This window comes from Nothobranchius furzeri, chromosome 3, assembly GCF_043380555.1.
Source record: "Nothobranchius furzeri strain GRZ-AD chromosome 3, NfurGRZ-RIMD1, whole genome shotgun sequence".
In the NCBI taxonomy this organism is placed as follows: Eukaryota; Metazoa; Chordata; class Actinopteri; order Cyprinodontiformes; family Nothobranchiidae; genus Nothobranchius; species Nothobranchius furzeri.
Genome location: NC_091743.1, coordinates 57,300,126 through 57,312,331, shown reverse-complemented (window position 1 = coordinate 57,312,331; position 12,206 = coordinate 57,300,126). Strand labels below are relative to the sequence as shown.

Here is a 12,206-nt window from a genome sequence, read left to right as displayed (position 1 = left end):
TGGCCTCGCACATTAGCATTCCAACAGATTAAAGTTCCCTCTTTTCATCCAGTGGTTTCTTGTCCCAGTCGCCCGTTTCTCATCAGAATGTCCTTTTCTGTAACATCTGACTCAGACCTTGTTAATGCTGCTGACACATTTAGGTTAACACAAGGAGCAACTTGAGGTTCCACCCTGTGCTGTGTTCAGTTCAGATTAGAGATGAGATGAGAAAACAGACATGCATGAGTTTGTAGTGTTCTGTTTTTAGGCCCATCAGCAGCACTTTTATTCAGTTTTGTTTTTATTTATACAGCAGAACCACATTAGTCTTCGTGTCTGATGGATTTTTCTAGTGTAGGTGCTAATTTTCACACTGAATGTCAGTTGATTGTCTCTGTAGTTCCATTGAAACCACGTGTACTCAGACTTTAGACAGCTCTTTATTATTTATGTACTCCAGTAATGAGCTATTTTTATAGTAGACTTTTTGCACACTGCTGTTTACATTGAAATGATAACAGTCCTATTTGCAGTGCAGCTTGTCTCTACTGCAGGATGTGCAAGTAGCTGTGGTTAATAAGGGCTGAAGTTTTATCAAGTTTAATCGCATCTTAATGCTGTTTACTTCTGTGCATGAGCCAGGGATTTTTGACCTTAGTGGCTGTGCCGGCTCTGTTTTTCATCTCGGCAGTCATCTGCACTAATTCGTTTCACAACCTCTCGCTTTGAGTTTCTCACGCTTTGCATGCTTTTAAAAAATATTTGTTTTCTTGTTTTCATTATTTAGTGTTTATTATTGTGTGCCGTTTGGATTCTTGCCTGCTCATGCTCATGCCGAGCTGTCAATGGGGGGGGGGGGGGGGGGGGGGGGGATGAAATTCTGCTTGTTCTACAATTCCTCGAGGATGCATTGCATGAACAAAGATGGTTTAACGTCTATTTGTATGCACTTTCTCTTCTGTTTTCTTCTTTTCCTCACCACACCCCACTATCAAGCACCTACAGCACATAGTCCCACTCAGATTTATTTTTTATTCAGTGTGCTCTCCAAATACAGCAACAGCTTTTTGATGATGCATCCAGGTGTGTTTTCAGCCAGCAAGGTGCCACTCTAATCGACGTCTTGAGGCTCAAGACCCTGGGGTTCTGCTTTCACTGGCTCCGGATATGATGCAGAAAATGATAAACTGAATAGGAAAAAGAGGAGATATATTTTTCTGACAGTACCTATATTGCTGTAACAGGGTGTCCGCGGGGTTTTAAAAAGTATTAAAAAGTGATAAATACAAATAGTCAAATTTAAGGCCATTAAAAGTGTTAAATTTGGTCTCAGAGGTATTATTTTTTACAAATTAGGTATTATTTTTTTCAGACTATCAGGTGTCGTATTCTGAACATCGACATAGAAATATATTCCGAATGAAATGTTTTGAACGATTATACAAACAAATCAAGCCGATTATTTGCTCCTCCCACTTGCGCTGCCCTGAGTTGCAAATGAAGCGCTCCTCCACAGTGTTGCCAACTTGGCGACTTTGACGCTATTTCTAGCAGCTTTGCAGACCCCCTTCTTGACTTTTTAAATCTAAAAGTACCTAGCGAACACCTCAGAAACATCTCTGGTAACCCTTAGCTACTTTCTGGATAACTGTCGCTGACATTTCCTGCAGGTTAGCTAAACACTCCGCCTGTGCTCCGGACCGTTCTTCAGGACATTAGGAAAGGGAATGATGTAGTGATGCGTTGGTCGCTAAAGAAACGGCTCTCGGAGCCGGCTCCATGTTGGATTAACCAGAGTGAGTGACACACACCGTACCTGCGGACACCTGAGCGGATAAAAACAGCTAAATGTGCGCGTGCGGCGCACTAAACACGTGCAGCTTGCCCCTGATTGCTGTGAGACCGGGTTGGGGGGTGGGGGGTGCAGCTGTGGTTGAGACAATTATTACATTAACTGATCTACCTGTAAATAGTTTATAAATAAGGTAGAAATAAGTTCCTCACGCTGATAACTAATCTCTCTGAGGACACAGTGCTAGTGCACTCTCCTACAGCACCTTGACACGACTAAATAAATGTTATGCAACATTTTGTGAACATCAATTTATTTGCATGTATTTGTTATAAATGCCACTGTATAATTCTTGCTGTCAGTATTTGCAAGATATTGGTATTTGGGTCTGTACTAGTAAACCAAGGTCTATAGCCCTTGGATCATAAACTATGAGCTATAAGTATATTGGTCTTTTTATACTGGGAACCAGGAGTTATTTTAGTGATCATCTTGTTTCCTATTTATTTTTGTCCTGATTGTGCCCTGAGCAGTTTTATGACTAAATAAAAAAATCTACATAAATTGAAAAATCGTCTTAAATAATCAATCTCAATTTCAGTCATAATAATCGTGAATATTGTTAATGCCATAATCGAGCAGCCCTACTTTAGCATATCCGGTCACATAATGATGACGTCATATTCAGTGGTCGTTCTGCATCATTTCAGGCCTCGTGGTCAACTGTCTGAACCGCTGAACAGAAGTGCCTGGCTTATTTTCTAAGTAAAATAAATACGTTGTCAACATCAGTGAGTCTCTAAGTCTATTCTTTTTGTATGTTATATATGTTAAAATATGTGTAAATAGGTCGCTGATTAACACTTGCAATTTAGTGTTGTGATGGTTTTAAAAAAATTCTGAAGGTAGTAAAAAAAAGTATTAAAAAGTAGTAAATTTTACTTAAGGATTGCTGTATATACCCTGTGTAAGGGGCAAAATGGAGAAACCAAAATCCAAGACAGAGCAATTGCTAGTCAACAGACAGTTTAGTGCAGCTCAGGTCAGGTAACCTATGGGAACCTCTTAGGATTTTTTTTTTTTTTTAGATTTTAGCAAGACATTAATCTTCTGTCCATATTCACATAGGTGTGACCAAGTCACTGCTTTGCAAGTCACAAGTAAGTCACAAGTCTTTCTAGTCAAGTCTTGAGTCAAGTCCAAGTCCAAGACAACCAAGTCCAAGTCGAGTCCAAAGTCAATGATGTGGAAGTCCAAGTCAAGTCCAAGTCCTTAACTTTGAATTTTCAAGTCATAATCAAGTCATCTGTCCAACTTCAATTCAATGACAATGATGATAAATAAATTCCAGAAATAAAGCTTCTTAAAGCTTCATTTATTTGCTCTAACAAGCAGAAAGTGCAACTGAAGCTGATCATAAACAAAGTGCTGCTGCATTTAGAAGAACAAGATCAAACCCAGAACTAAGAATGATTTGATTTTTGTCCATGTCGTGCCACTTTTGTGCTAAAATATCAAACATGCTCAAGTCATCAAGCCAACAGATGCAAGTCGATTGAAGTCGCAAGTCATTGGCGTTCAAATCCGAGTCAAGTCGTTACTCTTAACAGGTTTTTATCAAGTCAAGTCAGAAGCTATTAAAATAATGACTCGAGTCCAAGTCATGTGACTTCAGTCAACACCTCTGCATGTTCATAACAAAGTTATAAAGCTGAATTAAAGTGGCACAGATGGAGTGTACATGCTGATGTTGATGTAACAAATATAAATGATTATATATGATTTATCACTATACCCTGTCAACTTTAGAGGATGTTCAAAGTTGTTCAGTGCTCACCGTTAGGTGCTAACAGATAGCACAAGATCTTGCAACTTTTAAGATTTTATATGAAAGAGGATTTTCACTGAGAAACCATTTTTATTATATATTTTTGAAAATGATTGGTCACTCTGAGTTTAACATGCAGGTTGAACATGAAAATTGTGTCTTATCTTCTGCATTAGCTTCTGATAGAAACGGTGAAAATCTAGGATTTGAAAAGCCTGACAGAGCTACATCACACTGTTACTTAACATTCATGGACTCACCCAACTTGGCTTGTGACGGGAGAGGCGGTTGGTTTAGCATCCAGGAAACAGCAGAGAACTTCTCGACTAGTAGACGCAGTTGGAGGAAAGTAGCTGAGTGTGGAAAGTGGTCAGTATGTCCTCCAGTACTCTTAAGCCTATAGCAGCATAACTACAAAGATAGAGAGAATGCAGGATCATCTAAACTTTTAGGAGACATGTGTGAGGCAGGGCTAGAGAGAAACATCTTTACTGTATTCCCTGCTACACACTCTACCGCCCTCTACTCCCCCACTCACCCAAACCTAGACTGACATCACTCAAAATGTATCCATGAGACGTATCAAATTAGAAAGTTTTAAGCCTATAGTCTCAAAAGACAAGATTCACTGTCACATCCCACTCAATGTAACATGATCCAAAGCTCCAAAAAAAGGATTTTGCATGATATAATCCTTTCACTTTATTTATTTATCAGGCGACACAATTTTGTTTGTACGATTTTCGTAATAGATTCAGGTTGTCATAATGCACACTAAATCAAATATATGAAATTAAAAAATTATTCTTGTTTACTGGGATAGATCGGTGCCGCCCAGTCTGAAGCTACGGTTCTTAACCGGAAAGCGTTGATTGCCTTTAGACTTTAGATTGAGGGAGAGTTCGTACCTCAAGTAAAGCTGAGCTGAGCTGCTGCCTGTCTTGTTCAGGACACTCTTGTAAACTAGATTTTTAATCTCAAGACTCTTTCCTGGTTAAATAAAAGGGAGATTGTGCTAAACAGGAAGGTAGATATGTTGTTCTATGTTCCAGCAGTCCCCTGTGGTGAACTTTAGGCAATGATCAAAAGAACAAGATTGCAAATGCAAGTGGCCAAAATGAATTTCTTCAACAAAGGGGCTCAGTCTTAGAGGTATGGGGAAGAGTTCGGACTTCTGGGAGGCACACAGCTGTGGCTCCTACATGTCAAGAGAAGCCAACAGAGGCAGTTTGGGCATGTGGTAAGGATGCACCCCTAGACGTCTCCTGGTGGAGGGGATTTGGGATAAGACCCTGTTTACCTAGGAACATTTGGAGGGATTACATTTCTATACTGGCTTTGGAATGCCTTGTTGCTTGTCATATTGTTGAAGTTTGCACCCCCCTGGGCTTTTTGACCCCAATGGGCATCCGTTGGTAAGGTCTTACTCCAACACAAAAACACAGCTTGCTTGCAACGATTTAGATATCTACTGCCCCCAATTGCTAGAAAAAATACACACTGTCACTTTAAGTGGAACCATGTTCGCTCTTAGGACAACACACTCGAGTTAACCCTCCTCTTCTGGGACTGGAGATAATTTGACTTTTTGTTTTTTCCCAGCCAAACTTAAAGCATAACAATCTTAAAATTCACAGTAATGTTTGGCCACCTTGGTAAATGAAGCTCGGTTCCTGCTGCTTTGTTCCTCTCAGTGCACCAGGCTTTGGTTGGTGTTCATGTTTGTGCCTCACACTTTTGTGTCCCGTGTTTAACACTGGCTCGCTAATAAAGCATGCAAGTGAGCATCTTTGGATGCTCCACTTGTTCGGATTCACGCTGTGTCTGTGAATGGCTTTCTCTTGGGCCGTGTTAGGTCATACATGAATGCTATAGAGGGTGAAGAAAAAAGAGGCAGATAAACAACCTTTTTAGTCAAGATCAGTTGAGCTAATAAGCAGAGTGAGAATGCCAAGCTTTGACTCCCAGGGTGTGAAGGGAAGCCGGGGTGTGGAGCCAGCCCGGGATGGAGCTCTGTTTAATGACTTTACACTGTAGAGGACACATGGTGTTGCCCTGTGCATGCGATGTGCATGGTTAGTGTATCTGAGCTGACTGGGAACAGCTCAAACAGATTTCTGTGTGGTGCAGGCCTCCTGCTGTGAGCCCCTGGTTCCTTTTGCACACAGTGGAGAGAGCTAGTCAAGCACAGAAGCACAGACACAGATGAATGGCATTCAGTGCTTGCCTATATGGCCACACACGCACACGCACACGCACACGCACACGCACACGCACACGCACACACACACACACACACACACACACACCAACCAGCATACTCCTTGTACACTCACTTAACCATGGATTGGTTAAGTTGTCAGTTAAATTGCCGCTTTGCGCTATAGAAGCACCCCTTACTGTTATGCTCTGTAAATGGCCTAGCTTTGCTGAAGTGGACGCAAATTTATTTGTTCTATTGCTGCAAAGGACAAACACCTTTTCTATCAAAACATTCTTTAAAAAAACATGCCCGACATGGATCATTGAGTCCCTTTTTGCTTGAATGACAAGTCTAAGAGGAGAGTTTACAGTGTGGCAGATGGGTGATGCACAACCAGCTAATGGCTCGTGGAAAAAAGCGTTTGATTTCTGTGGTGCCACACTGAGTGAATCCAGCAGGGAGTTATCACCAAGTTCAAAGCTTCTGTAAAATGTGCTCTGCTGGGACACTGAATGGGTGGGAAATTTACCACAGCTGTCCATCAGAGTCAGTAACCCACATTCACCAATACCACGCTCAAGAAATTAAACTTTGGATTGTAGTGTTGGCATGCTCTTGAGAAAATGAACACAAAAAAATCTCAAATGTTCCTTATCATTGGGTATTAATACTTTCAAATTATTAGTAATTTCATTGATGTGAATGTGATTCTATACAGTTTTTTTTGCATAACTGTTTCATAAAGATCTGTACAGTAGACATCAATCATTTATAAATATTTGAAGTGTTCAGTTTGTGATTGATCGAGCCTCGATTAAGCATAGCTAAATCAAGGTTTTGCTATTTACATTTACATAGAAGTTTAGGCAAGGCAAGGTAAGGCAAAAGCAAGGCAGCTTTATTTATATAGCTCATTTTATACATAGAGGCAATCCAATGTGCTTTCCAATTAGTAAGAAAAGCAAGAACATTCAAATCAATGTAACAGCACAATAAAAATACACACAAATTCAATTTAGATTTAAAATATAAAAAGAAAAAGACGGGGCTTCACCCTGTTTGGTTCGGAACCGAGGTTCTACCAGCTGACTTTCTAAAGGATCTCAGAGCCTTGCTGGGTGTATAAACTGTAGGGAGATCCTACATGTATTTTGGCCTCATGACACGGAGTGATTTATAAACTAATAGAGGCACTTTAAAATCGATTCTGTACTTTACTGATCACCAGTGTAAAGATTTAAGAACAGGAGTGATGTGCTCGGTTCTTGTTAAGACTCTAGCAGCAGCATTCTGAATAAGCTTTAGTTGCTTCACGGGATTTTTGGGAAGACCAGTCAAAAGGCCATTGCAATAGTCCAGCCTGCTGTAGATAAATGATAAATGACCCGCACTTGTATAGCACCTCTCAGAGTAAGGACTCCAAAGCGCTTTACACTACAGTGTATCATTCATCCATTCACACACACATTCACTCACTAATTGTGATGAGGTACCATGTAGCCACAGCTGCCCTGGGGCGCACTGACAGAGGCGAGGCTGCCGAGCACTGGCGCCACCAGTCCCTCTGACCACCGCCAGCAGGCAAGGTGGGTTAAGTATCTTGCCCAAGGATACAGCAGCAGAATTCTCTGTCCGGAACCGGGATCGAACCTGCAACATTCCGATTACTGGACAACCCACTCAACCTGTTGAGCTATTGCTGCCCCCAAATCAACATATCAACAGAAATGATGAATTATTACTTCCCTTCCTTATTAACTACTTCATCTTTTCTAGTCCAGCCGACCTTATGATAAATGACCCGCACTTGTATAGCGTCTCTCAGAGTAAGGACTCCACAGCGCTGAACACATGAATGAGTTTCTCTAGATCTGTCTGGACATGAGACCTCTGAGTCTCGCTATTTGAAGAAGGTGATAAAACACTGATCTAGTTATAGCTTTAATGTGACAAGTGAAGCTTGGGTCTGAATAAATTATGACATCAAGATTTCTAATCGGGGTCTTTGTCTTTATTCCTCTGGAGCCAAAACAAGCAATAACCTCCACTCTATCCTTCTGATTTCCAAAGACAGTGCTTTGTCTTGTCTTCATTTAAATGGAAGAAGTTTGATGGCATCCATGACATTTTTCAGTCAGGTTTACAACTATTACATTTGAGTTATTATTAATTTGTTTTCCAAGCAAATAACTAATTTATAACTGCTTCATCTACTTGTTTAGTTTAAATTTATTAGTTTGACATTTGAAATCAATAAAATAACAGAAAATTCTCCAGACAGCTAAAAGTCTACTTTTCAGATGTTTTCCTTGGACATGTGTCAGAGTCACCATAAAATATTTCTGCTCTTTGTTTTCACAACAGCAGTGCATTTCGGCAGCTCTTTTGGTAATGACACCCTTATTTTGGTCCACAGGCTGTGTTGGTAAAACCACATCATTCCTGTCTCTTACTTGGATACAAAACTTGCTGAGCACATTTGAAGCTTTTTTATTATTACAGCACAGCTCCAAAATCTGACGTTATCCTGTATGTCTGACATACATGTTTTTACTTTTTTTAGAAAAAAAAATAGTTTGAAGTCTGCGTATAAAAAAAAAATGCAGCCATTTCCACCCAAAGTATGTGATGGCTTTTTGTTCCAGGTTCTACATCATATTCAGTTTCTTCAGATCAAGGTTGTCTGTGGTTTATAAATGTTTTTCCACCATCCACTCTCAACAGGCAGCAGTGAGTTACTATGGTTACAGGGATACCTCTTCTTGCTTTTCATCATCCAAATTGCTGCTACTTTGTTCTAATTATTTGAAGATGTCCTTATGAGTACTGAGATTAGCTACCCTCACATCCAGTGCTGTTTGAGCAGCAGCATGTCATATTTAGTTTTTATGTGATTTGTTGTTCATTTCCTCTCTGGTTTAATAACGCATAACCTCTGACCATTTAGGACTGCATTTAAATATCAATTAGTCATTCTTTTAATATTCATTTTCTCATTACTCATGCTGTTCTTATTTTATCTTTGGTTTTACATGAAAGATTTTAATATAGTTTCACTGCACAATGTTTTATAATAAAGTTAGATGGATAATAATTTAGCCCACTGAGTTATTATTATTATTATTATTATTATTTTATTATTATTATTATTATTATTATTATTATTATTATTATTATTATTATTGTATGGCCTATCCAGAGTGTTCTGTTTTGAGCCCAAACATTTATTTTCTTTTTCTTCTCTTTTTTCCCCTCAAGTAAACGTGAAAAAAAATTTAATAAATAAATTAATAATTAAATACCTGTAATTTATTTATTTGTAAATAAATTAAAATGAAATCTGTTCTGGAAGAGGAGTACTTTTTGAGTCATTTGTTTTCATAATTTAATTTGATCTCTGGTAAACCAGGAGTTCAAAGCAGATAACTGTTATTCTTCAAGAACAGTTTAGTCACAATGCAGACCCAGTGGATTAAGGGCTGAAGAACACATTGATATCACTTACAAAATTATTACAAATACATCATAGCTTTTTCAATATTGTTCGTTTGCCTTTGATTTTCTTAAAGACATCTCTATTTAAAAACATTTGGTTGGTTGAAAAACATTTTCCTAATAGTAGTTTATGTTGTATTGACTTAAAATGTGGCTTCAGGGGCAGCTGCTTCACTGGAGCTATGGTGTGAAATTCGGTCATTAACTTTTTATAGGGCTGTTTCTTACTCGTATTCTGAAATGGCTACACTGCATTTGCTTTATTTATTCAAGGATCTATCTGTGGGACCTATGGGTCCAGCAAATCCATTAGAAAAATTATCCAGATTTTTTTCTTCAATTACATTTTTTCTATTTTTAATACTTTTTTATAATGTTACAACTTTTTTTACCTGGCTTTTCTCATTCATTGGTAATTTGGTTAGTTCCAGATGTTTTGGATAACAAATTATCTCTCAATTTTCCAGTGAATTTAAATTTATTGGTCCAACTCTGTCATTGTGTTATGGCCTCCGCCTGTCCATCCCTTAGGTTGGAGTTCAGCACCTTGCACAATGCCTGTTTCTGCTGCACTTTGTCCCTTTCTGTTCAGCACTGTGGACAGTACCTGCTCCCGTCTTATCAGGACCAAGGACAGCGGCACGCAACAAAGGAACTTTGTGGAAATCTCGTGGAAACTACGGGGCCTAAAACATAGCTAAATCTTTTTTTTAAATAGGGTTTACGAATTATTTTGGAAATAACTTGTTGGTTATACAATTTAAATGAAGCATTTTAAAAACAAATGCTACTCCAGAAATTGAACCAAGCTGCTAAAAGCAAAGCATTTACAGGTAAAATTATTTTAATAAACTTGTCTTCTCGTAACATGCTAACAAGTTAATATAGCACTCTCAGTGGCGGCTCCAGACATATTTTTTCTGCAGGTGCTATGAAGGAGCTAGTCTTTTTATTGAGGGTGCAATGAAGGAAGTGGTCATGCGTACCTATTATTCTCTAAAACACCTTCAACACTAGCAGATACACATGCGTGCACAAAACCCCTGCACCTGAAACAATCAACCCTCGACTGCCGCAGCGAAGTTTGATGATTCTCTTCATCCAGATCCGTGGGTTTTTGTGGGTCTGAGATCACTTCCAAAGATTCATTCGTTTCTGACTGAACCCGTGGAAATTTGGGCAACAAAAACCGATCCATTTTACCACTAGCTCTACCTTTCACTTGTTCGCAGGTGGAAAATGAGGTCAAAGGTTAACATCAATTTCCTGTTTTGGTTTAAGTTTTTACTATCTACATGATAATTTACTGATGATTTTTGTTTTGTATGTTAAATATTATCACATCCACATGTTAAATTAAAATTAAATTAAAAAAAAAAGTCTAATATTTACTTGGGGGTGCTATGGGGGTTCAATGACTAATCCAGGGGTAGATATAGCGCCCCCTAGGCCCCCCCCCCCCCCCCCCCGCTCCCCGGCGTCGCCACTGAGCAATATGAAAAGAAATTACAATTAATTTCTTAGCAAGCTAACAGCAAGACCGCAAACAAACACACTTCCTCTAATCACGGAGGCATACTACCATAAGTGTAGTAAGTGCTCCCAACCGTAGAACATCCAAGAGTGCTAACGCCAGATTTGACAATGTAGTATCTTCTTATGAACTTAATATGTATGACTTATTTTTGCTCGTCATCTAGGGTTTTCTGGCGCTGATGCTTAACTGGCAACAACCGTAAAACTAACAAAACAGTAGTGGGAACGTGAGTTTTTGTTTAGAAAAATAAACTGCGGTACCTACATTTGACCACAGTGTGTAGTTTTTTAACTTGATTCTTGCATATTGCACCTTTAAACTTCTTTGGCATAACATAATTGTTTTTTAGGTTTGTTTATTAGGGAAATCCCAACTATGTATGCTTGCTGACCATGTGGTTAATTCAGACTGTTTTGAAATTGAAATTGTACCTCTTAATGTGAACTTTTTCATTCAAGTTACATTCTCTGGGATCTTGACAAGGTTGTACCCATGTGGCCATGAAAGGAAGCAATTTTGATTTGAAAAGTGTGGGGCCATAAATGACCTGAGCGGTTCTCATTTTTGGAATGCATAGTCGCTAGATCTCACGAACATTCTACTGCTTTTCTGTAAAACTAGTTGAAGCTATGAATGGATCCAAACTGCCTTGTGAAAAGTGTGTGTGTGTGTGTGTGTGTGTGTGTGTGTGTGTGTGTGTGTGTGTGTGTGTGTGTGTGTGTGTGTGTGTGTGTGTGTGGGTCCTGACGCCCCACCCCCCACCCCCACCCCATTACACACATGTTGCTATGTAACAGGTTTAAGATACCTCAGTAGCTGCAGTAATGAATATAGATTTTGTGCTTGTTTCAAAGCAGCGTTGCACAGCCTCACACAAACAGACATGCATATAAAGTTGAGCTCCAACACAGCAAAAAAGAATGTGATTATGCAGTCCACTTTGTGTGTCTCCACTCACATGACAGATTCATCTGTTGAGCAAATCTTGATGAATTTTCAGACTGAATTCTAAATCAATTCTAAATCAGAACCACATTTCCCCTCTCCCCCCTGCAGTATAGCCCCTCATGTCTGACGTACCTGCTTGCCTCCCACTGAAATCGTTCATTGACAAAATGGTGATTGAGGGATTCTTGGCTTTGAAGACACCTTTGCTGGATGATGAGCCTCTTTGAGGAACGAGAGCAAAACATACTCTCATACGCGTACGCTTGCTATCAAATGAGATGAGGTGGAAGGAATCCCATTGTTCTTCGCCTTCATGTCTTCTGTTGACATCTTTTACTAAAATTGAATTCTTGGTTTATTTTTTCAGCAAATCTACTTTAAACTACCTTAGTTTTAATCTCTGTAAACCAAAGCTTCTGGT

At 39.2% G+C, this 12,206-nt stretch overlaps 1 protein-coding gene across 2 annotated transcripts in view; it reads left to right on the top strand.

Moving 5' to 3' along the window:
* The window catches only part of suclg2 (succinate-CoA ligase GDP-forming subunit beta), a 138,012-nt gene that overhangs the window by 32,922 nt on the left and 92,884 nt on the right, over positions 1 to 12,206 (top strand). The gene's annotated exons all lie outside the window — the stretch shown is intronic.